This window comes from Copadichromis virginalis, linkage group LG3 (assembly GCF_057382275.1).
Source record: "Copadichromis virginalis isolate Kocher_CV1m ecotype Utaka linkage group LG3, C_Virginalis_male_GT1.1, whole genome shotgun sequence".
NCBI classification, from domain to species: Eukaryota; Metazoa; Chordata; class Actinopteri; order Cichliformes; family Cichlidae; genus Copadichromis; species Copadichromis virginalis.
The window spans coordinates 58,944,374-58,966,290 of record NC_140620.1 but is presented as its reverse complement, the minus strand read 5'-3'; the positions used below and the strand labels follow the sequence as shown (position 1 = coordinate 58,966,290).

The 21,917-nt window shown below is 58.0% G+C and overlaps 7 non-coding genes and 6 pseudogenes across 7 annotated transcripts; all 13 read right to left on the bottom strand.

The window, feature by feature from the left end:
- Positions 1 to 1,651: 1,651 nt before the first annotated feature.
- LOC146716117 (5S ribosomal RNA) lies at positions 1,652 to 1,770 on the bottom strand. The gene has a single exon (XR_014919681.1). It is a non-coding gene; the product is annotated as a 5S ribosomal RNA (ribosomal RNA).
- Positions 1,771 to 3,261: 1,491 nt separating this feature from the next.
- Positions 3,262 to 3,380, bottom strand: LOC146716116 (5S ribosomal RNA). Its single transcript, XR_014919680.1, has one exon. It is a non-coding gene; the product is annotated as a 5S ribosomal RNA (ribosomal RNA).
- A 2,602-nt stretch (positions 3,381 to 5,982) lies between these two features.
- Positions 5,983 to 6,101, bottom strand: LOC146716115 (5S ribosomal RNA; annotated as a pseudogene).
- A 1,855-nt stretch (positions 6,102 to 7,956) lies between these two features.
- On the bottom strand, positions 7,957 to 8,075 carry LOC146716114 (5S ribosomal RNA; annotated as a pseudogene).
- Positions 8,076 to 8,853: 778 nt separating this feature from the next.
- LOC146716113 (5S ribosomal RNA) lies at positions 8,854 to 8,972 on the bottom strand (annotated as a pseudogene).
- A 1,493-nt stretch (positions 8,973 to 10,465) lies between these two features.
- LOC146716112 (5S ribosomal RNA) lies at positions 10,466 to 10,584 on the bottom strand. Its single transcript, XR_014919679.1, has one exon. It is a non-coding gene; the product is annotated as a 5S ribosomal RNA (ribosomal RNA).
- Positions 10,585 to 11,800: 1,216 nt separating this feature from the next.
- LOC146716111 (5S ribosomal RNA) lies at positions 11,801 to 11,919 on the bottom strand. The gene has a single exon (XR_014919677.1). It is a non-coding gene; the product is annotated as a 5S ribosomal RNA (ribosomal RNA).
- Positions 11,920 to 12,859: 940 nt separating this feature from the next.
- LOC146716110 (5S ribosomal RNA) lies at positions 12,860 to 12,978 on the bottom strand (annotated as a pseudogene).
- Positions 12,979 to 14,830: 1,852 nt separating this feature from the next.
- On the bottom strand, positions 14,831 to 14,949 carry LOC146716109 (5S ribosomal RNA). The gene has a single exon (XR_014919676.1). It is a non-coding gene; the product is annotated as a 5S ribosomal RNA (ribosomal RNA).
- Positions 14,950 to 16,477: 1,528 nt separating this feature from the next.
- LOC146716108 (5S ribosomal RNA) lies at positions 16,478 to 16,596 on the bottom strand. The gene has a single exon (XR_014919675.1). It is a non-coding gene; the product is annotated as a 5S ribosomal RNA (ribosomal RNA).
- A 1,848-nt stretch (positions 16,597 to 18,444) lies between these two features.
- On the bottom strand, positions 18,445 to 18,563 carry LOC146716107 (5S ribosomal RNA; annotated as a pseudogene).
- Positions 18,564 to 19,856: 1,293 nt separating this feature from the next.
- On the bottom strand, positions 19,857 to 19,975 carry LOC146716106 (5S ribosomal RNA). Its single transcript, XR_014919674.1, has one exon. It is a non-coding gene; the product is annotated as a 5S ribosomal RNA (ribosomal RNA).
- Positions 19,976 to 21,780: 1,805 nt separating this feature from the next.
- LOC146716105 (5S ribosomal RNA) lies at positions 21,781 to 21,899 on the bottom strand (annotated as a pseudogene).
- Positions 21,900 to 21,917: the final 18 nt, after the last annotated feature.

Here is a 21,917-nt window from a genome sequence, read left to right as displayed (position 1 = left end):
GTGGTGTAAGTGGCCTCAGCCAGCAGCCACAGGCCCTGGTTTGGTGTAAGTGGCCTCAGCCAGCAGCCACAGGCCCTGGTGTGGTGTAAGTGGCCTCAGCCAGCAGCCACAGGCCCTGGTTTGGTGTAAGTGGCCTCAGCCAGCAGCCACAGGCCCTGGTGTGTTGTAAGTGGCCTCAGCCAGCAGCCACAGGCCCTGGTGTGGTGTAAGTGGCCTCAGCCAGTGCCACAGGCCCTTGTGTGGTGTAAGTGGCCTCAGCCAGCAGCCACAGGCCCTGGTGTGTTGTAAGTGGCCTCAGCCAGCAGCCACAGGCCCTGGTGTGGTGTAAGTGGCCTCAGCCAGTGCCACAGGCCCTGGTGTGGTGTAATTGGCCTCAATAGCAACTAAGGCCCTGGTGTGGTGTAAGTGGCCTGAGCAAGAGCCACATACCCTGGTGTGGTGTAATTGGCCTCAATAGCAACTAAGGCCCTTGTGTGGTGTAAGTGGCCTCAGCCAGCAGCCACAGGGCCTGGTTTGGTGAAGATGGCCTCAGCAAGCAGCCACAGGCCCTGGTTTGGTGTAAGTGGCCTCAGCTAGCAGCCACAGGCCCTGGTGTGGTGTGAGTGGCCTCAGCCAGCAGCCACAGGCCCTGGTGTGGTCTAAGTGGCCTCAGCCAGTGCCACAGGCCCTGGTGTGGTGTAAGTGGCCTGAGCAAGAGCCACAGGCCCTGGTGTGGTGTAAGTGGCCTCAGCCAGCAGCCACAGGCCCTGGTGTGGTGTAAGTGGCCTGAGCAAGTGCCACAGGCCCTGGTGTGGTGTAAGTGGCCTAAGCCAGAGCCACAGGCCCTGGTGTGGTGTAAGTGGCCTCAATAGCAAATAAGGCCCTGGTGTGGTGTAAGTGGCCTGAGCAAGAACCACAGGGCCTGGTTTGGTGAAGATGGCCTCGGCCAGAAGCGCAGGGCCTGGTGTGATGTGAGTGGCCTGAGCAAGAGCCACAGGCCCTGGTGTGGTGTAAGTGGCCTCAGCCAGCAGCCACAGGCCCTGGTGTGGTGTAAGTGGCCTCAGCCAGAAGCCACAGGCACTGGTGTGGTGTAAGTGGCCTCAGCCAGCAGCAAAAGGGCCCTGGTGTGGTGTAGGTGGCCTCAGCCAGCAGCCACAGGCCCTGGTGTGGTGTAAGTGGCCTCAATAGCAACTAAGGCCCTGGTGTGGTGTAAGTGGCTTCAGCCAGCAGCCACAGGCCCTGGTGTGGTGTAAATGGCCTCAGCCAGCAGCCACAGGCCCTGGTGTGGTGTAGGTGGCCTCAGCCAGCAGCCACAGGCCCTGGTGTGGTGTAAGTGGCCTCAATAGCAACTAAGGCCCTGGTGTGGTGTAAGTGGCTTCAGCCAGCAGCCACAGGCTCTGGTGTGGTGTAACTGGCCTCAGCCAGCAGCCACAGGCCCTGGTGTGGTGTAAGTGGCCTCAGCCAGAGCCACAGGCCCTGATGTGGTGTAAGTGGCCCCAGCCGGTCACTCAGGCCCTGGTGTGGTGTAGGTGGCATCAGCTAGCAGCACAAGACATTGGAAAACAGCCAAAAGCAGTGTCGTTAATGTGCCCTCATTAATGGGCAGCTGCTTTTGGTCTTTTAATACACCCCTTCTCTGGATCAAAAGCGGTTCAATGACATGAAAATTAAAGGCTTACAGCACCAGGTATTCCCAGGCAGTCTCCCATCCAAGTACTAACCAAGCCCAGCCCTGCTTAGCTTCCGAGATCAGACGAGGTCGGGCGTGCTCAGGGTGGTATGGCCGTAAGCTGCTGGCCCCAGCACAATGTCTCAATTTATGGATTCAAGTGATTAGGTGGCAAGTACCTGAAGTTACGAAGACAATCCTATAACCATACCTGCATGTTTGCATAATACCCTAACCCAAAGGCTCAGTTTGGCATTTATCCAACAGCACAGGCCCTGGATTGTTGAAGATGGCCTCAGGAACCAGCACAGGGCCTGGTGTGTTGTACATGGCCACAGCAAGCAGCACAGGGCCTGGTTTGGTGAAGATGGCCTCGGCCAGAAGCGCAGGGCCTGGTGTGATGTGAGTGGCCTGAGCAAGAGCCACAGGCCTTGGTGTGGTGTAAGTGGCCTCAGCCAGCAGCCACAGGCCCTGGTGTGGTGTAAGTCGCCTCAGCCAGAAGCCACAGGCACTGGTGTGGTGTAAGTGGCCTCAGCCAGCAGCAAAAGGGCCCTGGTGTGGTGTAAGTCGCCTCAGCCAGCAGCCACAGGCCCTGGTGTGGTGTAGGTGGCCTCAGCCAGCAGCCACAGGCCCTGGTGTGGTGTGAGTGGCCTCAGCCAGCAGCCACAGGCCCTGGTGTGGTCTAAGTGGCCTCAGCCAGTGCCACAGGCCCTGGTGTGGTGTAAGTGGCCTGAGCAAGAGCCACAGGCCCTGGTGTGGTGTAAGTGGCCTCAGCCAGCAGCCACAGGCCCTGGTGTGGTGTAAGTGGCCTGAGCAAGTGCCACAGGCCCTGGTGTGGTGTAAGTGGCCTGAGCAAGTGCCACAGGCCCTGGTGTGGTGTAAGTGGCCTCAATAGCAAATAAGGCCCTGGTGTGGTGTAGGTGGCCTCAGCCACCAGCCACAGGCCCTGGTGTGGTGTAAGTGGCCTCAGCCAGCAGCCACAGGCCCTGGTGTGGTGTAAGTGGCCTCAGCCAGCAGCCACAGGCCCTGGTGTGGTGTAAGTGGCCTCAGCCAGTGCCACAGGCCCTGGTGTGGTGTAAGTGGCCTGAGCAAGAGCCACAGGCCCTGGTGTGGTGTAAGTGGCCTGAGCAAGAGCCACAGACCCTGGTGTGGTGTAATTGGCCTCAATAGCAACTAATGCCCTGGTGTGGTGTAGGTGGCCTCAGCCAGCAGCCACAGGCCCTGGTGTGGTGTAAGTGGCCTGAGCAAGAGCCACAGGCCCTGGTGTGGTGTAAGTGGCCTGAGCAAGAGCCACAGACCCTGGTGTGGTGTAATTGGCCTCAATAGCAACTAATGCCCTGGTGTGGTGTAGGTGGCCTCAGCCAGCAGCCACAGGCCCTGGTGTGGTGAAAGTGGCCTCAGCCAGAGCCACAGGCCCTGATGTGGTGTAAGTGGCCCCAGCCGGTCACTCAGGCCCTTGTGTGGTGTAGGTTGCATCAGCTAGCAGCACAAGACATTGGAAAAGAGCCAAAAGCAGTGTCGTTAATGTGCCCTCATTAATGGGCAGCTGCTTTTGGTCTTTTAATACACCCCTTCTCTGGATCAAAAGCGGTTCAATGACATGAAAAATCAAAGGCTTACAGCACCAGGTATTCCCAGGCAGTCTCCCATCCAAGTACTAACCAAGCCCAGCCCTGCTTAGCTTCCGAGATCAGACGAGGTCGGGCGTGCTCAGGGTGGTATGGCCGTAAGCTGCTGGCTCCAGCACAATGTCTCAATTTATGGATTCAAGTGATTAGGTGGCAAGTACCTGAAGTTACGAAGACAATGCTATAACCATACCTGCATGTTTGCATAATACCCTAACCCAAAGGCTCAGTTTGGCATTTATCCAACAGCACAGGCCCTGGATTGTTGAAGATGGCCTCAGGAACCAGCACAGGGCCTGGTGTGTTGTACATGGCCACAGCAAGGAGCACAGGGCCTGGTTTGGTGAAGATGGCCTCGGCCAGAAGCGCAGGGCCTGGTGTGATGTGAGTGGCCTGAGCAAGAGCCACAGGCCTTGGTGTGGTGTAAGTGGCCTCAGCCAGCAGCCACAGGCCCTGGTGTGGTGTAAGTCGCCTCAGCCAGAAGCCACAGGCACTGGTGTGGTGTAAGTGGCCTCAGCCAGCAGCCACAGGCCCTGGTGTGGTGTAGGTGGCCTCAGCCAGCAGCCACAGGCCCTGGTGTGGTGTAGGTGGCCTCAGCCAGCAGCCACAGGCCCTGGTGTGGTGTAAGTGGCCTCAGCCAGCAGCCACAGGCCCTGGTGTGGTGTAAGTGGCCTGAGCAAGAGCCACAGGCCCTGGTGTGGTGTAAGTGGCCTGAGCAAGAGCCACAGACCCTGGTGTGGTGTAATTGGCCTCAATAGCAACTAATTCCCTGGTGTGGTGTAGGTGGCCTCAGCCAGCAGCCACAGGCCCTGGTGTGGTGTAAGTGGCCTCAGCCAGCAGCCACAGGCCCTGGTGTGGTGTAAGTCGCCTCAGCCAGAAGCCACAGGCACTGGTGTGGTGTAAGTGGCCTCAGCCAGCAGCAAAAGGGCCCTGGTGTGGTGTAAGTGGCCTCAGCCAGCAGCCACAGGCCCTGGTGTGGTGTAGGTGGCCTCAGCCAGCAGCCACAGGCCCTTGTGTGGTGTAATTGGCCTCAATAGCAACTAAGGCCCTGGTGTGGTGTAGGTGGCCTAAGCCAGCAGCCACAGGCCCTGGTGTGGTGTAAGTGGCCTCAGCCAGTGCCACAGGCCCTGGTGTGGTGTAAGTGGCCTGAGCAAGAGCCACAGACCCTGGTGTGGTGTAATTGGCCTCAATAGCAACTAAGGCCCTGGTGTGGTGTAGGTGGCCTCAGCCAGCAGCCACAGGCCCTGGTGTGGTGTAAGTGGCCTAAGCCAGAGCCACAGGCCCTGGTGTGGTGTAAGTGGCCTGAGCAAGAGCCACAGGGCCTGGTTTGGTGAAGATGGCCTCGGCCAGAAGCCACAGGCCCTGGTGTGGTGTAAGTGGCCTCAGCCAGCAGCCACAGGCACTGGTGTGGTGTAAGTGGCCTCAGCCAGCAGCAAAAGGGCCCTGGTGTGGTGTAAGTCGCCTCAGCCAGAAGCCACAGGCACTGGTGTGGTGTAAGTGGCCTCAGCCAGCAGCAAAAGGGCCCTGGTGTGGTGTAAGTCGCCTCAGCCAGCAGCCACAGGCCCTGGTGTGGTGTAGATGGCCTCAGCCAGCAGCCACAGGCCCTGGTGTGGTGTAAGTGGCCTCAGCCAGCAGCCACAGGCCCTGGTGTGGTCTAAGTGGCCTCAGCCAGAAGCACAGGGCCTGGTGTGATATGAGTGGCCTGAGCAAGAGCCACAGGCCCTGGTGTGGTGTAAGTGGCCTGAGCAAGAGCCACAGGCCCTGGTGTGGTGTAAGTGGCCTGAGCAAGAGCCACAGGCCCTGGTGTGGTGTAGGTGGCCTCAGCCAGCAGCCACAAGCCCTTGTGTGGTGTAAGTGGCCTCAGCCAGCAGCCACAGGCCCTGGTGTGGTGTAAGTGGCCTCAGCCAGTGCCACAGGCCCTGGTGTGGTGTAAGTGGCCTGAGCAAGAGCCACAGACCATGGTGTGGTGTAATTGGCCTCAATAGCAACTAAGGCCCTGGTGTGGTGTAGGTGGCCTAAGCCAGCAGCCACAGGCCCTGGTGTGGTGTAAGTGGCCTCAGCCAGCAGCCACAGGCCCTGGTGTGGTGTAAGTCGCCTCAGCCAGAAGCCACAGGCACTGGTGTGGTGTAAGTGGCCTCAGCCATCAGCAAAAGGGCCCTGGTGTGGTGTAAGTCGCCTCAGCCAGCAGCCACAGGCCCTGGTGTGGTGTAGATGGCCTCAGCCAGCAGCCACAGGCCCTGGTGTGGTGTAAGTGGCCTCAGCCAGCAGCCACAGGCCCTGGTGTGGTCTAAGTTGCCTCAGCCAGAAGCACAGGGCCTGGTGTGGTATGAGTGGCCTGAGAAAGAGCCACAGGCCCTGGTGTGGTGTAAGTGGCCTGAGCAAGAGCCACAGGCCCTGGTGTGGTGTAAGTGGCCTGAGCAAGAGCCACAGGCCCTGGTGTGGTGTAAGTGGCCTGAGCAAGAGCCACAGGCCCTGGTGTGGTGTAATTGGCCTCAATAGCAACTAAGGCCCTGGTTTGGTGTATGTGGCCTCAGCCAGCAAATAAGGCCGTGGTGTGGTGTAGGTGGCATCAGCTAGCAGCACAAGACATTGGAAAACAGCCAAAAGCAATGTCATTAATGTGCCCTCATTAATGGGCAGCTGCTTTTGGTCTTTTAATACACCCCTTCTCTGGATCAAAAGCGGTTCAATGACATGAAAATGAAAGGCTTACAGCACCAGGTATTCCCAGGCAGTCTCCCATCCAAGTACTAACCAAGGCCAGCTCTGCTTAGCTTCCGAGATCAGACGAGGTCGGGCGTGCTCAGGGTGGTATGGCCGTAAGCTGCTGGCCCCAGCACAATGTCTCAATTTATGGATTCAAGTGATTAGGTGGCAAGTACCTGAAGTTACGAAGACAATCCTATAACCATACCTGCATGTTTGCATAATACCCTAACCCAAAGGCTCAGTTTGGCATTTATCCAACAGCACAGGCCCTGGATTGTTGAAGATGGCGTCAGGAACCAGCACAGGGCCTGGTGTGTTGTACATGGCCACAGCAAGCAGCACAGGGCCTGGTTTGGTGAAGATGGCCTCGGCCAGAAGCACAGGGCCTGGTGTGATATGAGTGGCCTGAGCAAGAGCCACAGGCCCTGGTGTGTTGTAAGTGGCCTCAGCCAGCAGCCACAGGCCCTGGTGTGGTGTAGGTGGCCTCAGCCAGCAGCCACAGGCCCTTGTGTGGTGTAATTGGCCTCAATAGCAACTAAGGCCCTGGTGTGGTGTAGGTGGCCTCAGCCAGCAGCCACAGGCCCTGGTGTGGTGTAAGTGGCCTCAGCCAGTGCCACAGGCCCTGGTGTGGTGTAAGTGGCCTGAGCAAGAGCCACAGACCCTGGTGTGGTGTAATTGGCCTCAATAGCAACTAAGGCCCTGGTGTGGTGTAGGTGGCCTCAGCCAGCAGCCACAGGCCCTGGTGTGGTGTAAGTGGCCTCAGCCAGCAGCCACAGGCCCTGATGTGGTGTAAGTGGCCCCAGCCGGTCACTCAGGCCCTGGTGTGGTGTAGGTGGCATCAGCCAGCAGCCACAGGCCCTGGTGTGGTGTAAGTCGCCTCAGCCAGAAGCCACAGGCACTGGTGTGGTGTAAGTGGCCTCAGCCAGCAGCAAAAGGGCCCTGGTGTGGTGTAAGTCGCCTCAGCCAGCAGCCACAGGCCCTGGTGTGGTGTAGGTGGCCTCAGCCAGCAGCCACAGGCCCTGGTGTGGTGTAAGTGGCCTCAGCCAGCAGCCACAGGCCCTGTTGTGGTGTAAGTGGCCTCAGCCAGCAGCCACAGGCCCTGGTGTGGTGTAAGTGGCCTCAGTCAGTGCCACAGGCCCTGGTGTGGTGTAAGTGGCCTGAGCAAGAGCCACAGACCCTGGTGTGGTATAATTGGCCTCAGCCAGCAGCCACAGGCCCTGGTGTGGTGTAAGTCGCCTCAGACAGAAGCCACAGGCACTGGTGTGGTGTAAGTGGCCTCAGCCAGCAGCAAAAGGGCCCTGGTGTGGTATAAGTCGCCTCAGCCAGCAGCCACAGGCCCTGGTGTGGTGTAGGTGGCCTCAGCCAGCAGCCACAGGCCCTGGTGTGGTGTAAGTGGCCTGAGCAAGAGCCACATACCCTGGTGTGGTGTAATTGGCCTCAATAGCAACTAATGCCCTGGTGTGGTGTAAGTGGCCTCAGCCAGCAGCCACAGGCCCTGGTGTGGTGTAAGTCGCCTCAGCCAGAAGCCACAGGCACTGGTGTGGTGTAAGTGGCCTCAGCCATCAGCAAAAGGGCCCTGGTGTGGTGTAAGTCGCCTCAGCCAGCAGCCACAGGCCCTGGTGTGGTGTAGATGGCCTCAGCCAGCAGCCACAGGCCCTGGTGTGGTGTAAGTGGCCTCAGCCAGCAGCCACAGGCCCTGGTTTGGTGTAAGTCGCCACAGCCAGAACCCACAGGCCCTGGTGTGGTGTAACTGGCCTCAGCCAGAGCCACAGCCCCTGATGTGGTGTAAGTGGCCCCAGCCGGTCACTCAGGCCCTGGTGTGGTGTAGGTGGCATCAGCTAGCAGCACAAGACATTGGAAAACAGCCAAAAGCAATGTCGTTAATGTGCCCTCATTAATGGGCAGCTGCTTTTGGTCTTTTAATACACCCCTTCTCTGGATCAAAAGCGGTTCAATGACATTAAAAAGAAAGGCTTACAGCACCAGGTATTCCCAGGCAGTCTCCCATCCAAGTACTAACCAAGCACAGCCCTGCTCAGCTTCCGAGATCAGACGAGGTCGGGCGTGCTCAGGGTGGTATGGCCGTAAGCTGCTGGGCCCAGCACAATGTCTCAATTTATGGATTCAGGTGATTAGGTGGCAAGTACCTGAAGTTACGAAGACAATCCTATAACCCTACCTTCATGTTTGCATAATACCCTAACCCAAAGGCTCAGTTTAGCATTTATCCAACAGCACAGGCCCTGGATTGTTGAAGATGGCCTCAGGAACCAGCACAGGGCCTGGTGTGTTGTACATGGCCACAGCTAGCAGCACAGGGCCTGGTTTGGTGAAGATGGCCTCGGCCAGAAGCGCAGGGCCTGGTGTGATGTGAGTGGCCTGAGCAAGAGCCACAGGCCCTGGTGTGGTGTAATTGGCCTCAATAGCAACTAAGGCCCTGGTGTGGTGTAGGTGGCCTCAGCCAGCAGCCACAGGCCCTGGTGTGGTGTAAGTGGCCTGAGCAAGAGCCACAGGCCCTGGTGTGGTGTAAGTGGCCTGAGCAAGAGCCACAGACCCTGGTGTGGTGTAATTGGCCTCAATAGCAACTAATGCCCTGGTGTGGTGTAGGTGGCCTCAGCCAGCAGCCACAGGCCCTGGTGTGGTGAAAGTGGCCTCAGCCAGAGCCACAGGCCCTGATGTGGTGTAAGTGGCCCCAGCCGGTCACTCAGGCCCTTGTGTGGTGTAGGTTGCATCAGCTAGCAGCACAAGACATTGGAAAAGAGCCAAAAGCAGTGTCGTTAATGTGCCCTCATTAATGGGTAGCTGCTTTTGGTCTTTTAATACACCCCTTCTCTGGATCAAAAGCGGTTCAATGACATGAAAATCAAAGGGTTACAGCACCAGGTATTCCCAGGCAGTCTCCCATCCAAGTACTAACCAAGCCCAGCCATGCTTAGCTTCCGAGATCAGACGAGGTCGGGCGTGCTCAGGGTGGTATGGCCGTAAGATGCTGGCTCCAGCACAATGTCTCAATTTATGGATTCAAGTGATTAGGTGGCAAGTACCTGAAGTTACGAAGACAATGCTATAACCATACCTGCATGTTTGCATAATACCCTAACCCAAAGGCTCAGTTTGGCATTTATCCAACAGCACAGGCCCTGGATTGTTGAAGATGTCCTCAGGAACCAGCACAGGGCCTGGTGTGTTGTACATGGCCACAGCAAGGAGCACAGGGCCTGGTTTGGTGAAGATGGCCTCGGCCAGAAGCGCAGGGCCTGGTGTGATGTGAGTGGCCTGAGCAAGAGCCACAGGCCTTGGTGTGGTGTAAGTGGCCTCAGCCAGCAGCCACAGGCCCTGGTGTGGTGTAAGTCGCCTCAGCCAGAAGCCACAGGCACTGGTGTGGTGTAAGTGGCCTCAGCCAGCAGCCACAGGCCCTGGTGTGGTGTAGGTGGCCTCAGCCAGCAGCCACAGGCCCTGGTGTGGTGTAGGTGGCCTCAGCCAGCAGCCACAGGCCCTGGTGTGGTGTAAGTGGCCTCAGCCAGCAGCCACAGGCCCTGGTGTGGTGTAAGTGGCCTGAGCAAGAGCCACAGGCCCTGGTGTGGTGTAAGTGGCCTGAGCAAGAGCCACAGACCCTGGTGTGGTGTAATTGGCCTCAATAGCAACTAATGCCCTGGTGTGGTGTAGGTGGCCTCAGCCAGCAGCCACAGGCCCTGGTGTGGTGTAAGTGGCCTCAGCCAGCAGCCACAGGCCCTGGTGTGGTGTACGTCGCCTCAGCCAGAAGCCACAGGCACTGGTGTGGTGTAAGTGGCCTCAGCCAGCAGCAAAAGGGCCCTGGTGTGGTGTAAGTGGCCTCAGCCAGCAGCCACAGGCCCTGGTGTGGTGTAGGTGGCCTCAGCCAGCAGCCACAGGCCCTTGTGTGGTGTAATTGGCCTCAATAGCAACTAAGGCCCTGGTGTGGTGTAGGTGGCCTAAGCCAGCAGCCACAGGCCCTGGTGTGGTGTAAGTGGCCTCAGCCAGTGCCACAGGCCCTGGTGTGGTGTAAGTGGCCTGAGCAAGAGCCACAGACCCTGGTGTGGTGTAATTGGCCTCAATAGCAACTAAGGCCCTGGTGTGGTGTAGGTGGCCTCAGCCAGCAGCCACAGGCCCTGGTGTGGTGTAAGTGGCCTCAATAGCAACTAAGGCCCTGGTGTGGTGTAAGTGGCTTCAGCCAGCAGCCACAGGCTCTGGTGTGGTGTAACTGGCCTCAGCCAGCAGCCACAGGCCCTGGTGTGGTGTAAGTGGCCTCAGCCAGAGCCACAGGCCCTGATGTGGTGTAAGTGGCCCCAGCCGGTCACTCAGGCCCTGGTGTGGTGTAGGTGGCATCAGCTAGCAGCACAAGACATTGGAAAACAGCCAAAAGCAGTGTCGTTAATGTGCCCTCATTAATGGGCAGCTGCTTTTGGTCTTTTAATACACCCCTTCTCTGGATCAAAAGCAGTTCAATGACATGAAAATGAAAGGCTTACAGCACCAGGTATTCCCAGGCAGTCTCCCATCCAAGTACTAACCAAGCCCAGCCCTGCTTAGCTTCCGAGATCAGACGAGGTCGGGCGTGCTCAGGGTGGTATGGCCGTAAGCTGCTGGGCCCAGCACAATGTCTCAATTTATGGATTCAAGTGATTAGGTGGCAAGTACCTGAAGTTACGAAGACAATCCTATAACCATACCTGCATGTTTGCATAATACCCTAACCCAAAGGCTCAGTTTGGCATTTATCCAACAGCACAGGCCCTGGATTGTTGAAGATGGCCTCAGGAAACAGCACAGGGCCTGGTGTGTTGTACATGGCCACAGCAAGCAGCACAGGGCCTGGTTTGGTGAAGATGGCCTCAGCCAGAAGCACAGGGCCTGGTGTGATATGAGTGGCCTGAGCAAGAGCCACAGGCCCTGGTGTGGTGTAAGTGGCCTCAGCCAGCAGCCACAGGCCCTGGTGTGGTGTAGGTGGCCTCAGCCAGCAGCCACAAGCCCTTGTGTGGTGTAAGTGGCCTCAGCCAGCAGCCACAGGCCCTGGTGTGGTGTAAGTGGCCTCAGCCAGTGCCACAGGCCCTGGTGTGGTGTAAGTGGCCTGAGCAAGAGCCACAGACCATGGTGTGGTGTAATTGGCCTCAATAGCAACTAACGCCCTGGTGTGGTGTAGGTGGCCTAAGCCAGCAGCCACAGGCCCTGGTGTGGTGTAAGTGGCCTCAGCCAGCAGCCACAGGCCCTGGTGTGGTGTAAGTCGCCTCAGCCAGAAGCCACAGGCACTGGTGTGGTGTAAGTGGCCTCAGCCAGCAGCAAAAGGGCCCTGGTGTGGTGTAAGTCGCCTCAGCCAGCAGCCACAGGCCCTGGTGTGGTGTAGATGGCCTCAGCCAGCAGCCACAGGCCCTGGTGTGGTGTAAGTGGCCTCAGCCAGCAGCCACCGGCCCTGGTTTGGTCTAAGTTGCCTCAGCCAGAAGCACAGGGCCTGGTGTGATATGAGTGGCCTGAGAAAGAGCCACAGGCCCTGGTGTGGTGTAAGTGGCCTGAGCAAGAGCCACAGGCCCTGGTGTGGTGTAAGTGGCCTGAGCAAGAGCCACAGGCCCTGGTGTGGTGTAATTGGCCTCAATAGCAACTAAGGCCCTGGTTTGGTGTATGTGGCCTCAGCCAGCAAATAAGGCCGTGGTGTGGTGTAGGTGGCATCAGCTAGCAGCACAAGACATTGGAAAACAGCCAAAAGCAATGTCGTTAATGTGCCCTCATTAATGGGCAGCTGCTTTTGGTCTTTTAATACACCCCTTCTCTGGATCAAAAGCGGTTCAATGACATGAAAATCAAAGGCTTACAGCACCAGGTATTCCCAGGCAGTCTCCCATCCAAGTACTAACCAAGCCCAGCCCTGCTTAGCTTCCGAGATCAGACGAGGTCGGGCGTGCTCAGGGTGGTATGGCCGTAAGCTGCTGGCCCCAGCACAATGTCTAAATTTATGGATTCAAGTGATTAGGTGGCAAGTACCTGAAGTTACGAAGACAATCCTATAACCATACCTGCATGTTTGCATAATACCCTAACCCAAAGGCTCAGTTTGGCATTTATCCAACAGCACAGGCCCTGGATTGTTGAAGATGGCCTCAAGAACCAGCACAGGACCTGGTGTGTTTTACATGGCCACAGCAAGCAGCACAGGGCCTGGTTTGGTGAAGATGGCCTCAGCAAGCAGCCACAGGCCCTGGTTTGGTGTAAGTGGCCTCAGCCAGCAGCCACAGGCCCTGGTATGGTGTAAGTGGCCTCAGCCAGCAGCCACAGGCCCTGGTGTGGTCTAAGTGGCCTCAGCCAGTGCCACAGGCCCTGGTGTGGTGTAAGTGGCCTGAGTAAGAGCCACAGGCCCTGGTGTGGTGTAAGTGGCCTCAGCCAGCAGCCACAGGCCCTGGTGTGGTGTAGGTGGCCTCAGCCAGCAGCCACAGGCCCTTGTGTGGTGTAATTGGCCTCAATAGCAACTAAGGCCCTGGTGTGGTGTAGGTGGCCTCAGCCAGCAGCCACAGGCCCTGGTGTGGTGTAAGTGGCCTCAGCCAGTGCCACAGGCCCTGGTGTGGTGTAAGTGGCCTGAGCAAGAGCCACAGACCCTGGTGTGGTGTAATTGGCCTCAATAGCAACTAAGGCCCTGGTGTGGTGTAGGTGGCCTCAGCCAGCAGCCACAGGCCCTGGTGTGGTGTAAGTGGCCTCAGCCAGCAGCCACAGGCCCTGGTGTGGTGTAAGTGGCATCAGCTAGCAGCACAAGACATTGGAAAACAGCCAAAAGCAATGTCGTTAATGTGCCCTCATTAATGGGGAGCTGCTTTTGGTCTTTTAATACACCCCTTCTCTGGATCAAAAGCGGTTCAATGACATGAAAATGAAAGGCTTACAGCACCAGGTATTCCCAGGCAGTCTCCCATCCAAGTACTAACCAAGCCCAGCCCTGCTTAGCTTCCGAGATCAGACGAGGTCGGGCGTGCTCAGGGTGGTATGGCCGAAAGCTGCTGGCTCCAGCACAATGTCTCAATTTATGGATTCAAGTGATTAGGTGGCAAGTACCTGAAATTACGAAGACAATCCTATAACCATACCTGCATGTTTGCATAATACCCTAACCCAAAGGCTCAGTTTGGCATTTATCCAACAGCACAGGCCCTGGATTGTTGAAGATGGCCTCAAGAACCAGCACAGGACCTGGTGTGTTTTACATGGCCACAGCAAGCAGCACAGGGCCTGGTTTGGTGAAGATGGCCTCAGCAAGCAGCCACAGGCCCTGGTTTGGTGTAAGTGGCCTCAGCCAGCAGCCACAGGCCCTGGTGTGGTGTAAGTGGCCTCAGCCAGCAGCCACAGGCCCTGGTGTGGTCTAAGTGGCCTCAGCCAGTGCCACAGGCCCTGGTGTGGTGTAAGTGGCCTGAGTAAGAGCCACAGGCCCTGGTGTGGTGTAAGTGGCCTCAGCCAGCAGCCACAGGCCCTGGTGTGGTGTAAGCGGCCTAAGCCAGAGCCACAGGCCCTGGTGTGGTGTAAGTGGCCTGAGCAAGAGCCACAGGGCCTGGTTTGGTGAAGATGGCCTCGGCCAGAAGCGCAGGGCCTGGTGTGATGTGAGTGGCCTGAGCAAGAGCCACAGGCCCTGGTGTGGTGTAAGTGGCCTCAGCCAGCAGCCACAGGCCCTGGTGTGGTGTAAGTCGCCTCAGCCAGAAGCCACAGGCACTGGTGTGGTGTAAGTGGCCTCAGCCAGCAGCAAAAGGGCCCTGGTGTGGTGTAAGTCGCCTCAGCCAGCAGCCACAGGCCCTGGTGTGGTGTAGATGGCCTCAGCCAGCAGCCACAGGCCCTGGTGTGGTGTAACTGGCCTCAGCCAGCAGCCACAGGCCCTGGTGTGGTCTAAGTGGCCTCAGCCAGAAGCACAGGGCCTGGTGTGATATGAGTGGCCTCAGCAAGAGCCACAGGCCCTGGTGTGGTGTAAGTGGCCTGAGCAAGAGCCACAGGCCCTGGTGTGGTGTAAGTGGCCTGAGCAAGAGCCACAGGCCCTGGTGTGGTGTAGGTGGCCTCAGCCAGCAGCCACAGGCCCTGGTGTGGTGTAGGTGGCCTCAGCCAGCAGCCACAAGCCCTTGTGTGGTGTAAGTGGCCTCAGCCAGCAGCCACAGGCCCTGGTGTGGTGTAAGTGGCCTCGGCCAGTGCCACAGGCCCTGGTGTGGTGTAAGTGGCCTGAGCAAGAGCCACAGACCATGGTGTGGTGTAATTGGCCTCAATAGCAACTAAGGCCCTGGTGTGGTGTAAGTGGCCTCAGCCAGCAGCCACAGGCCCTGGTGTGGTGTAAGTGGCCTCAGCCAGCAGCCACAGGCCCTGGTGTGGTGTAAGTCGCCTCAGCCAGAAGCCACAGGCACTGGTGTGGTGTAAGTGGCCTCAGCCAGCAGCAAAAGGGCCCTGGTGTGGTGTAAGTCGCCTCAGCCAGCAGCCACAGGCCCTGGTGTGGTGTAGATGGCCTCAGCCAGCAGCCACAGGCCCTGGTGTGGTGTAAGTGGCCTCAGCCAGCAGCCACAGGCCCTGGTGTGGTCTAAGTGGCCTCAGCCAGAAGCACAGGGCCTGGTGTGATATGAGTGGCCTGAGCAAGAGCCACAGGCCCTGGTGTGGTGTAAGTGGCCTGAGCAAGAGCCACAGGCCCTGATGTGGTGTAAGTGGCCCCAGCCGGTCACTCAGGCCCTGGTGTGGTGTAGGTGGCATCAGCTAGCAGCACAAGACATTGGAAAACAGCCAAAAGCAATGTCGTTAATGTGCCCTCATTAATGGGCAGCTGCTTTTGGTCTTTTAATACACCCCTTCTCTGGATCAAAAGCGGTTCAATGACATGAAAATCAAAGGCTTACAGCACCAGGTATTCCCAGGCAGTCTCCCATCCAAGTACTAACCAAGCCCAGCCCTGCTTAGCTTCCGAGATCAGACGAGGTCGGGCGTGCTCAGGGTGGTATGGCCGTAAGCTGCTGGCCCCAGCACAATGTCTCAATTTATGGATTCAGGTGATTAGGTGGCAAGTACCTGAAGTTACGAAGACAATCCTATAACCATACCTGCATGTTTGCATAATACCCTAACCCAAAGGCTCAGTTTGGCATTTATCCAACAGCACAGGCCCTGGATTGTTGAAGATGGCCTCAGGAACCAGCACAGGGCCTGGTGTGTTGTACATGGCCACAGCAAGCAGCACAGGGCCTGGTTTGGTGAAGATGGCCTCGGCCAGAAGCGCAGGGCCTGGTGTGATGTGAGTGGCCTGAGCAAGAGCCACAGGCCTTGGTGTGGTGTAAGTGGCCTCAGCCAGCAGCCACAGGCCCTGGTGTGGTGTAAGTCGCCTCAGCCAGAAGCCACAGGCACTGGTGTGGTGTAAGTGGCCTCAGCCAGCAGCAAAAGGGCCCTGGTGTGGTGTAAGTCGCCTCAGCCAGCAGCCACAGGCCCTGGTGTGGTGTAGGTGGCCTCAGCCAGCAGCCACAGGCCCTGGTGTGGTCTAAGTGGCCTCAGCCAGTGCCACAGGCCCTGGTGTGGTGTAAGTGGCCTGAGCAAGAGCCACAGGCCCTGGTGTGGTGTAAGTGGCCTCAGCCAGCAGCCACAGGCCCTGGTGTGGTGTAAGTGGCCTGAGCAAGTGCCACAGGCCCTGGTGTGGTGTAAGTGGCCTGAGCAAGTGCCACAGGCCCTGGTGTGGTGTAAGTGGCCTGAGCAAGTGCCACAGGCCCTGGTGTGGTGTAAGTGGCCTGAGCAAGTGCCACAGGCCCTGGTGTGGTGTAAGTGGCCTCAATAGCAAATAAGGCCCTGGTGTGGTGTAAGTGGCCTGAGCAAGAACCACAGGGCCTGGTTTGGTGAAGATGGCCTCGGCCAGAAGCGCAGGGCCTGGTGTGATGTGAGTGGCCTGAGCAAGAGCCACAGGCCCTGGTGTGGTGTAAGTGGCCTCAGCCAGCAGCCACAGGCCCTGGTGTGGTGTAAGTGGCCTCAGCCAGAAGCCACAGGCACTGGTGTGGTGTAAGTGGCCTCAGCCAGCAGCCACAGGCCCTGGTGTGGTGTAAGTGGCCTCAGCCAGTGCCACAGGCCCTGGTGTGGTGTAATTGGCCTCAATAGCAACTAAGGCCCTGGTGTGGTGTAAGTGGCCTGAGCAAGAGCCACATACCCTGGTGTGGTGTAATTGGCCTCAATAGCAACTAAGGCCCTGGTGTGGTGTAAGTGGCTTCAGCCAGCAGCCACAGGCTCTGGTGTGGTTTAACTGGCCTCAGCCAGCAGCCACAGGCCCTGGTGTGGTGTAAGTGGCCTCAGCCAGAGCCACAGGCCCTGATGTGGTGTAAGTGGCCCCAGCCGGTCACTCAGGCCCTGGTGTGGTGTAGGTGGCATCAGCTAGCAGCACAAGACATTGGAAAACAGCCAAAAGCAGTGTCGTTAATGTGCCCTCATTAATGGGCAGCTGCTTTTGGTCTTTTAATACACCCCTTCTCTGGATCAAAAGCAGTTCAATGACATGAAAATGAAAGGCTTACAGCACCAGGTATTCCCAGGCAGTCTCCCATCCAAGTACTAACCAAGCCCAGCCCTGCTTAGCTTCCGAGATCAGACGAGGTCGGGCGTGCTCAGGGTGGTATGGCCGTAAGCTGCTGGGCCCAGCACAATGTCTCAATTTATGGATTCAAGTGATTAGGTGGCAAGTACCTGAAGTTACGAAGACAATCCTATAACCATACCTGCATGTTTGCATAATACCCTAACCCAAAGGCTCAGTTTGGCATTTATCCAACAGCACAGGCCCTGGATTGTTGAAGATGGCCTCAGGAAACAGCACAGGGCCTGGTGTGTTGTACATGGCCACAGCAAGCAGCACAGGGCCTGGTTTGGTGAAGATGGCCTCAGCCAGAAGCACAGGGCCTGGTGTGATATGAGTGGCCTGAGCAAGAGCCACAGGCCCTGGTGTGGTGTAAGTGGCCAGAGCAAGAGCCACAGGCCCTGGTGTGGTGTAAGTGGCCTGAGCAAGAGCCACAGGCCCTGGTGTGGTGTAGGTGGCCTCAGCCAGCAGCCACAGGCCCTGGTGTGGTGTAGGTGGCCTCAGCCAGCAGCCACAAGCCCTTGTGTGGTGTAAGTGGCCTCAGCCAGCAGCCACAGGCCCTGGTGTGGTGTAAGTGGCCTCAGCCAGTGCCACAGGCCCTGGTGTGGTGTAAGTGGCCTGAGCAAGAGCCACAGACCCTGGTGTGGTGTAATTGGCCTCAGCCAGCAGCCACAGGCCCTGGTGTGGTGTAAGTCGCCTCAGACAGAAGCCACAGGCACTGGTGTGGTGTAAGTGGCCTCAGCCAGCAGCAAAAGGGCCCTGGTGTGGTATAAGTCGCCTCAGCCAGCGCCACAGGCCCTGGTGTGGTGTAGGTGGCCTCAGCCAGTGCCACAGGCCCTGGTGTGGTGTAAGTGGCCTGAGTAAGAGCCACAGGCCCTGGTGTGGTGTAAGTGGCCTCAGCCAGCAGCCACAGGCCCTGGTGTGGTGTAAGTGGCCTGAGCAAGTGCCACAGGCCCTGGTGTGGTGTAAGTGGCCTAAGCCAGAGCCACAGGCCCTGGTGTGGTGTAAGTGGCCTGAGCAAGAGCCACAGGGCCTGGTTTGGTGAAGATGGCCTCGGCCAGAAGCGCAGGGCCTGGTGTGATGTGAGTGGCCTGAGCAAGAGCCACAGGCCCTGGTGTGGTGTAAGTGGCCTCAGCCAGCAGCCACAGGCACTGGTGTGGTGTAAGTGGCCTCAGCCAGCAGCAAAAGGGCCCTGGTGTGGTGTAAGTCGCCTCAGCCAGCAGCCACAGGCCCTGGTGTGGTGTAGATGGCCTCAGCCAGCAGCCACAGGCCCTGGTGTGGTGTAAGTGGCCTCAGCCAGCAGCCACAGGCCCTGGTGTGGTGTAAGTGGCCTGAGCAAGAGCCACAGGCCCTGGTGTGGTGTAAGTGGCCTGAGCAAGAGCCACAGACCCTGGTGTGGTGTAGGTGGCCTCAGCCAGCAGCCACAGGCCCTGGTGTGGTGTAGGTGGCCTCAGCCAGCAGCCACAAGCCCTTGTGTGGTGTAAGTGGCCTCAGCCAGCAGCCACAGGCCCTGGTGTGGTGTAAGTGGCCTCAGCCAGTGCCACAGGCCCTGGTGTGGTGTAAGTGGCCTGAGCAAGAGCCACAGACCATGGTGTGGTGTAATTGGCCTCAATAGCAACTAAGGCCCTGGTGTGGTGTAAGTGGCCTCAGCCAGCAGCCACAGGCCCTGGTGTGGTGTAAGTGGCCTCAGCCAGAGCCACAGGCCCTGATGTGGTGTAAGTGGCCCCAGCCGGTCACTCAGGCCCTGGTGTGGTGTAGGTGGCATCAGCTAGCAGCACAAGACATTGGAAAACAGCCAAAAGCAATGTCGTTAATGTGCCCTCATTAATGGGCAGCTGCTTTTGGTCTTTTAATACACCCCTTCTCTGGATCAAAAGCGGTTCAATGACATGAAAATGAAAGGCTTACAGCACCAGGTATTCCCAGGCAGTCTCCCATCCAAGTACTAACCAAGCCCAGCCCTGCTCAGCTTCCGAGATCAGACGAGGTCGGGCGTGCTCAGGGTGGTATGGCCATAAGCTGCTGGCCCCAGCACAATGTCTCAATTTATGGATTCAGGTGATTAGGTGGCAAGTACCTGAAGTTACGAAGACAATCCTATAACCCTACCTTCATGTTTGCATAATACCCTAACCCAAAGGCTCAGTTTAGCATTTATCCAACAGCACAGGCCCTGGATTGTTGAAGATGGCCTCAGGAACCAGCACAGGGCCTGGTGTGTTGTACATGGCCACAGATAGCAGCACAGGGCCTGGTTTGGTGAAGATGGCCTCGGCCAGAAGCGCAGGGCCTGGTGTGATGTGAGTGGCCTCAGCCAGCAGCCACAGGCCCTGGTGTGGTGTAAGTGGCCTCAGCCAGCAGCCACAGGCCCTGGTGTGGTGTAAGTGGCCTCAGCCAGCAGCCACAGGCCCTGGTGTGGTGTAAGTGGCCTCAGCCAGTGCCACAGGCCCTGGTGTGGTGTAAGTGGCCTGAGCAAGAGCCACAGACCCTGGTGTGGTGTAATTGGCCTCAGCCAGCAGCCACAGGCCCTGGTGTGGTGTAAGTCGCCTCAGACAGAAGCCACAGGCACTGGTGTGGTGTAAGTGGCCTCAGCCAGCAGCAAAAGGGCCCTGGTGTGGTATAAGTGGCCTCAGCCAGCAGCCACAGGCCCTGGTGTGGTGTAGGTGGCCTCAGCCAGCAGCCACAGGCCCTGGTGTGGTGTAAGTGGCCTGAGCAAGAGCCACAGGCCCTGGTGTGGTGTAAGTGGCCTGAGCAAGAGCCACAGACCCTGGTGTGGTGTAATTGGCCTCAATAGCAACTAATGCCCTGGTTTGGTGTAGGTGGCCTCAGCCAGCAGCCACAGGCCCTGGTGTGGTGTAAGTGGCCTGAGCAAGAGCCACAGGCCCTGGTGTGGTGTAAGTGGCCTGAGCAAGAGCCACAGACCCTGGTGTGGTGTAATTGGCCTCAATAGCAACTAATGCCCTGGTGTGGTGTAGGTGGCCTCAGCCAGCAGCCACAGGCCCTGGTGTGGTGAAAGTGGCCTCAGCCAGAGCCACAGGCCCTGGTGTGGTGTAAGTGGCCTGAGCAAGAGCCACAGGCCCTGGTGTGGTGTAATTGGCCTCAATAGCAACTAAGGCCCTGGTTTGGTGTATGTGGCCTCAGCCAGCAAATAAGGCCGTGGTGTGGTGTAGGTGGCATCAGCTAGCAGCACAAGACATTGGAAAACAGCCAAAAGCAATGTCGTTAATGTGCCCTCATTAATGGGCAGCTGCTTTTGGTCTTTTAATACACCCCTTCTCTGGATCAAAAGCGGTTCAATGACATGAAAATGAAAGGCTTACAGCACCAGGTATTCCCAGGCAGTCTCCCATCCAAGTACTAACCAAGCCCAGCCCTGCTTAGCTTCCGAGATCAGACGAGGTCGGGCGTGCTCAGGGTGGTATGGCCGTAAGCTGCTGGCCCCAGCACAATGTCTCAATTTATGGATTCAAGTGATTAGGTGGCAAGTACCTGAAGTTACGAAGACAATCCTATAACCATACCTGCATGTTTGCATAATACCCTAACCCAAAGGCTCAGTTTGGCATTTATCCAACAGCACAGGCCCTGGATTGTTGAAGATGGCGTCAGGAACCAGCACAGGGCCTGGTGTGTTGTACATGGCCACAGCAAGCAGCACAGGGCCTGGTTTGGTGAAGATGGCCTCGGCCAGAAGCACAGGGCCTGGTGTGATATGAGTGGCCTGAGCAAGAGCCACAGGCCCTGGTGTGTTGTAAGTGGCCTCAGCCAGCAGCCACAGGCCCTGGTGTGGTGTAGGTGGCCTCAGCCAGCAGCCACAGGCCCTTGTGTGGTGTAATTGGCCTCAATAGCAACTAAGGCCCTGGTGTGGTGTAGGTGGCCTCAGCCAGCAGCCACAGGCCCTGGTGTGGTGTAAGTGGCCTCAGCCAGCAGCCACAGGCCCTGGTGTGGTGTAAGTGGCCTCAGCCAGTGCCACAGGCCCTGGTGTGGTGTAATTGGCCTCAATAGCAACTAAGGCCCTGGTGTGGTGTAAGTGGCCTGAGCAAGAGCCACATACCCTGGTGTGGTGTAATTGGCCTCAATAGCAACTAAGGCCCTTGTGTGGTGTAAGTGGCCTCAGCCAGCAGCCACAGGGCCTGGTTTGGTGAAGATGGCCTCAGCAAGCAGCCACAGGCCCTGGTTTGGTGTAAGTGGCCTCAGGTAGCAGCCACAGGCCCTGGTGTGGTGTGAGTGGCCTCAGCCAGCAGCCACAGGCCCTGGTGTGGTGTAAGTGGCCTGAGCAAGTGCCACAGGCCCTGGTGTGGTGTAAGTGGCCTGAGCAAGAGCCACAGGCCCTGGTGTGGTGTAAGTGGCCTCAGCCAGCAGCCACAGGCCCTGGTGTGGTGTAAGTGGCCTGAGCAAGTGCCACAGGCCCTGGTGTGGTGTAAGTGGCCTAAGCCAGAGCCACAGGCCCTGGTGTGGTGTAAGTGGCCTCAATAGCAAATAAGGCCCTGGTGTGGTGTAAGTGGCCTGAGCAAGAACCACAGGGCCTGGTTTGGTGAAGATGGCCTCGGCCAGAAGCGCAGGGCCTGGTGTGATGTGAGTGGCCTGAGCAAGAGCCACAGGCCCTGGTGTGGTGTAAGTGGCCTCAGCCAGCAGCCACAGGCCCTGGTGTGGTGTAAGTGGCCTCAGCCAGAAGCCACAGGCACTGGTGTGGTGTAAGTGGCCTCAGCCAGCAGCAAAAGGGCCCTGGTGTGGTGTAGGTGGCCTCAGCCAGCAGCCACAGGCCCTGGTGTGGTGTAAGTGGCCTCAATAGCAACTAAGGCCCTGGTGTGGTGTAAGTGGCTTCAGCCAGCAGCCACAGGCCCTGGTGTGGTGTAAATGGCCTCAGCCAGCAGCCACAGGCCCTGGTGTGGTGTAGGTGGCCTCAGCCAGCAGCCACAGGCCCTGGTGTGGTGTAAGTGGCCTCAATAGCAACTAAGGCCCTGGTGTGGTGTAAGTGGCTTCAGCCAGCAGCCACAGGCTCTGGTGTGGTGTAACTGGCCTCAGCCAGCAGCCACAGGCCCTGGTGTGGTGTAAGTGGCCCCAGCCGGTCACTCAGGCCCTGGTGTGGTGTAGGTGGCATCAGCTAGCAGCACAAGACATTGGAAAACAGCCAAAAGCAGTGTCGTTAATGTGCCCTCATTAATGGGCAGCTGCTTTTGGTCTTTTAATACACCCCTTCTCTGGATCAAAAGCGGTTCAATGACATGAAAATTAAAGGCTTAAAGCACCAGGTATTCCCAGGCAGTCTCCCATCCAAGTACTAACCAAGCCCAGCCCTGCTTAGCTTCCGAGATCAGACGAGGTCGGGTGTGCTCAGGGTGGTATGGCCGTAAGCTGCTGGCCCCAGCACAAT